General features: G+C 55.4%; 1 pseudogene; it reads right to left on the bottom strand.

Annotated features, from left to right (window-relative positions):
• Positions 1-963: 963 nt before the first annotated feature.
• LOC118575273 lies at positions 964-5,089 on the bottom strand (annotated as a pseudogene).
• Between the last annotated feature and the right edge of the window lie 36 nt (positions 5,090-5,125).

The following is a 5,125-nucleotide window of genomic DNA, read 5'->3' on the forward strand; positions in this document are numbered from 1 at the left end:
TTTTGTCGCCCCAGGTACCTGCCCATTTAAATAAACCCTCTTGCTGTTTGCATCTGATCCGTGGTCTCGGTGTGTTCTTTTGGGTTTGGGGTCTCTCCTGAGGGAAGATCTCCACTGGGGGTCTTTCAGTAGGTGCTGGGATCTAAACCTGGGTGCCTGGCAAGCACAGCATGTGCTCTCAACCCCTGGGCCATCTCTGCAGTCCCTAGACCATGGTTTATATGTTTGTTTTTTAATAAACATAAACCTCCAGTAGACTCAAACCATAAATCCCTGAGTCACCCCTGGAGGCAGCATGAGGTTCCCAGAGCCAGGGAGGGAGAGGGGACCTTGGGCAGACACAGATCCAACAGGACAGATCTGAGATGAGACCCTGTGGATCCCTCCTCTCTGCCCATCCTACAACCCGGGTTAGATTCTGAAAGATGGAAAGACGGAGAGAACCTCCAGGGAGGGGCCTGGAAGGAGGCAGGAGCTCAGGAGACTGATGTCCTCAGCCATAGTTACCTGAGTACAGTGGCTTAGTTGGGCCTTGGGGGACAACGATGGACAAACACCTCTTAATGCTGTCACTCAGGGACCCCAAAGGGGGATGAGAGAGGCACCACTCACAGGAACAAGAACAGGCCAAGTCCTCCACACAAACTAAAATGACAAGAAATAAACAGAGAAATGGGGTGATGAGCCATGGTCAGGTCAGAGCCCAGGCTGACCTGTCACAGCTGCCCTGGCTGCTCACAGTCCTGGGGACAGGACAAGGCTCTGTCATCCCAGTGTCCCTGTGATCACAGACTCTCAGCATGTGGTTCAAGTGATGAAGAGAACAGACCAGGAGGTGACAGAGCTGAGGAGTGACCATGTCACAGCCAGCAATGGACTGAGCTCCACCTGGGCACAGCCCTGATCACACTCAGCTCCCACAGCCTCATCTTGTCCACCAGATACACACAGCACAAAGAACACAGATTCTAGAAGGTTCTCCATGGTGCCATTTATTTCCACCAAAGCTCTAAGTATTTCAATCATTTAATTTACCCACCAATCCACCTGTCAGATCAAGGACGTGAACAATCAAGTTGACATTCAGATTCTTATTTTCAGTGGGGAGTCAGGGGCTGCAGCTCAGGGCAGCATGGAGGTGACAGAATGCAGATGTCCTCTCCTGTCTGCTAGAGCAGGAAGGTTGGCTGTGGAAGGGAATATAACAGTGCAGGGACAGGGTCCTGGTGTGCAGGGGTGGCTGGGCTCCCAGGTCTTCACATTGAGCCCACAGGGTCACAGGGAACATCAGACTTGTTGTTGAGAGTGAACTGAGGGGCTCAGGACGTCACAGGAGAGACCTGAGCACATCTCTGTCATTCTGTCAGGCTGGGCAGCTGTCTTCACGCTACAAACAAGAGTCATGAACAATCACTCTGAAGACAACATCCCAACAACCCACCACTCACTCAGAGGGGATTCTGGGAGTCCCTGAACCCCAATCATGTCCACTTGGCCCCTCCCAAAATCATAACCCAGAGTGTCACCTTTACAGTCTGGGAGAGACACATCAGAGCTCTGGGCACTGTCCCTGCCTGGGGTAAATTACATATAGTCACAGGAAGGTGAAAACATGGCCTCTAGAAGATTTCACTGTAGGAGTAATTATGGGTTGGCATACTCCAGCTTCACCCCCTGGGCTTCAGGGACAATCCCGCTCCCCACACTTACCTGGAGCTGGAGTGTAGATCCCTCCCTTTCCACCTGTGAGAAGAAAAGCTGTGAGAGACAGGGAAGACCCCGACCCTAGGAAGGTTCCAGAACTGACAGCAGACCCAGGTCAGAGACAGGAGCAATGAGGGCTGTGGATGTTTCCCTTAACGTGGCAGAGCACACTTCTGAAAGGGGCTGAGAGAGAACCAGACCCTGTCCTTTCCTACCTGTGATTCTCCTCCTCCTCCTCACACAACAGCCACCACAGCTCCAATGATGGCCGCAGCTCCAAGGAGACCCAGGACAGCAATGATTGTCATGATGGGGACAGTGGACTGAGGCGGCTCTGGAAGGGAAGGACAGGAGGGGAAGGTGAGGGTCATGATCCCTGCTCTCAGCCCTGACCCTGCTCAGGGTCTGCAGAAGGCTCCAGCTTCCCTGACCCCAGCTCTCCGCCCATACCCTCCTTACCCCATCTCAGGGTGAGGGTTGTGTCAGCCCCTCATGGTCCACATGGCATGTGTATTTCTGCTCCTCCCCGGAAGGCACCACCACAGCTGCCCACGTCTGGAAGGTTCCATCCCCAGAAGGTCTGGTCTTCACCAGCTCCATATCCTGAGTCAGATCCTCCCCATCCCTCTGCCAGGTCACAGAGATCTCAGCAGGGTAGAAGCCCAGGGCCCAGCACCTCAGGGTGCCATCTCCTGTCAGTATGGGGTGACGGGTCACATGTGCCTTTGGGGGATCTGTGTGGAAGATTTAAGAAATCCCACATTTAACAAGATAAACTGAAAGCTGCAAAGACAAAATTAAACCAATGATGACACTAAACTGTGTCTGGATAATTCTGTCATCACACTAGTGACCTCAGGTAGAGCTGGTCCCCTCATCACAGAACTGCACATTTTCCTGGGGGGACTCAGTAGTTAAGAGAGAATCCACATGAGCCAGCAGGTCAACAGGGCCTTCCTCATGTGATGTTCTATAGCATAAGGTAGGTGGAAAAAGATGAGAAGGAATGGAAAATAATTAATATGTTAGTAATTCATATAAAAATAAGAAATCAGGTACAAGAGCTACATGAAGGATGTTACCAATTACTGCTGTCAACATTGAGACACAACCACTGAGGCCATCTTGCTGACCAGTTCTAACTGTCTGTCCAAGTGAACAGCCATCACCTAAGTGTGCAGCACACATGTGGTGAACCTCTGACACTCAGCCAGAGAAAATGACTCCCCAATCCCTGCCTCTGGGGAACAAGATACAAGGTATTGTCACCAGGCCCCTGGAAGTGTGCTGTGGAGCCCATTACAGCACTCACTGGGACACAGCGGTGCTCACAAGGGTGTGTGGATCGTCCCTGTCACTCCTGTCCTGGAACTGCAGAAGACCCTGTCTCTGAGGAAGTTCAATTCCTAATCCACTGGGGAACACTGTGACTTGTTGGGGCAGAGGGAGAGCAGGAGAGCTCTGGATGTTAATATGACAGGAAATAGTCTAAGCTCACAGGAACCTTTCTGGTTTAAAGGAAACACTGAAGTGTCTAAGTATCCACGTTAGCAGTTCCCCCTGGCTCCTGTGGAGACTGATACAAATAACATCAGGGGAGAGAGAAGCAATATCACCCCAGTGAGGGGAAAAAACCTGACTAAAAGCAAAATCACAACTACAAAAAAACAAAAACACAACAATAACAAAAACAAGAAAAAAAAAAAAAACAAGAAAGAAAAGAGCCGGGTGGCCCGCCTTTAATCCCAGCTCTCAGGAGGCAGAGCAGGCGGATCTCTGTGAGTTTGAGGCCAGCCTGGGTACAGAATGAGTTCCAGGAAAGGCACAAAGGTAGAGAAACCTGTCTAGAAAACCAAACAAAAAACAAACAAACAAACAAAAAAAAAAAAAAAAAAAAGAAAGAAAGAAAGAAAGAAAGAAAGAAAAAAAAAGAAAAACACACACACACACACACACACACAATTTAGTGTTTGTCCAGGGTACTGCATAAGTGCTCACGTGACCATTCTGTGAATAGACGGAATTGGGGTGCAGAAGGGATGACCTCACCCACAGGAACCTGGGAGAATGTATCTTTGAAAAGCTCTAGAAACTGGGTGAACCAGCCCAGGGCGTCCATGTCTCCCATCAGGTAAAGGAGACTCCCTGTCCTGCTGTGTAAGGCTGACACACTCAGACAACAGGACTCAGTGTCCACAGACCCTGGTGTGGGCAGAGACCCCGGCCTGGGAGCGGCCATGGCAGACAGCGGCTGCAGGAGACCCAGGGACACCATCTGCCCTGAGGCAGGGGCATGACCCAGCTGAGGGCTTTCTTCTTCCTCAGGACTGAGCCCAGCCCGAGGCAGAGGGAGGAGCTGCCCGCGGCCCTGCACCTGTGCGCTGCAGCGTGTCCTTCCCGATCTCCAGGTATCTGCGCAGCCACTCCACGCACTCGCCCTCCAGGTAGGCCCTCCATCCTCTGCAGCACCAGCCTGCTCCAACTTTCGACGCGAGATCTGCGCCGCCGTGTCCGCTGCGGTATACGTCGTCAGGTCGGGGTTCAGGGCGAGGTAATCGAGGCCGTCATAGGCGTACTGAGTGTACCCGCGGAGGAGGCGCCCATCGGACCCCACGTCACAGCCATACATCACCTGGATGGTGTGAGAGCCTGCGGGGACCCCGCGGTCAGCCCCGCCCACCCCGTCAGCCCCGCCCACCCGCCCGCGGCCCCGCCCACCCGCGGACTCCTCCAAACCGAAAGGGAAACCGAGTCCCGTCCCCGACTCTCCTCCCGAACCTCGGACCCGGGACCCGAGGCGACTCCAGCCTGGACGTAGGGACGTGGAGGGGTCGTGACCTCCACCCGCGGTCACTCACCGCCCTCGCTCTGGTTGTAGTAGCCGAGCAGGGTCCTCAGGTTCACTCGGAAAGTCTGCTCGTTGTCCTTGGCTCTCCGTGTCTGCCTCTCCCAGTACTCCGGCCCCTCCTGCTCCACCCACGGCGCCCGCGGCTCCATCCTCGGAGTCTCCGCGTCGCTGTCGAAGCGCACGAACTGCGTGTCGTCCACGTAGCCGACTGATGACCGGGGCTCCCCGCGGCCGGGCCGGGACACGATGGTGTCGAAATACCGCAGCGAGTGCGAGCCTGGGGGCGGCGCGCGGTGAGACCCCGACCCTCCTCCGGGACCCGGGCGGGTGCGGGCCGGGAGGGGAGCGGGGCGCGGGGCTCGGGACGCGGGTGGAGACGGGCGGGAGGGTCTGGCCGGGCGACGCGGGCCGCGGCTTCCCCGGGGCCGCCCCCGCCCTCCCCGCAGGGTCGTGTCCCTCCGACCCCGCACTCACCCGCGCGGGTCGGGTCGGGGCCAGGGCGGCCGCCAGCAGCAGGAGCAGCGTGCGCGGGGCCATCGCCCCCATCTCGGATCTGGGGCCTCTGAGTTCCGC

This window comes from Onychomys torridus, unplaced genomic scaffold (genome assembly GCF_903995425.1).
Source record: "Onychomys torridus unplaced genomic scaffold, mOncTor1.1, whole genome shotgun sequence".
Lineage (NCBI taxonomy): Eukaryota > Metazoa > Chordata > Mammalia > Rodentia > Cricetidae > Onychomys > Onychomys torridus.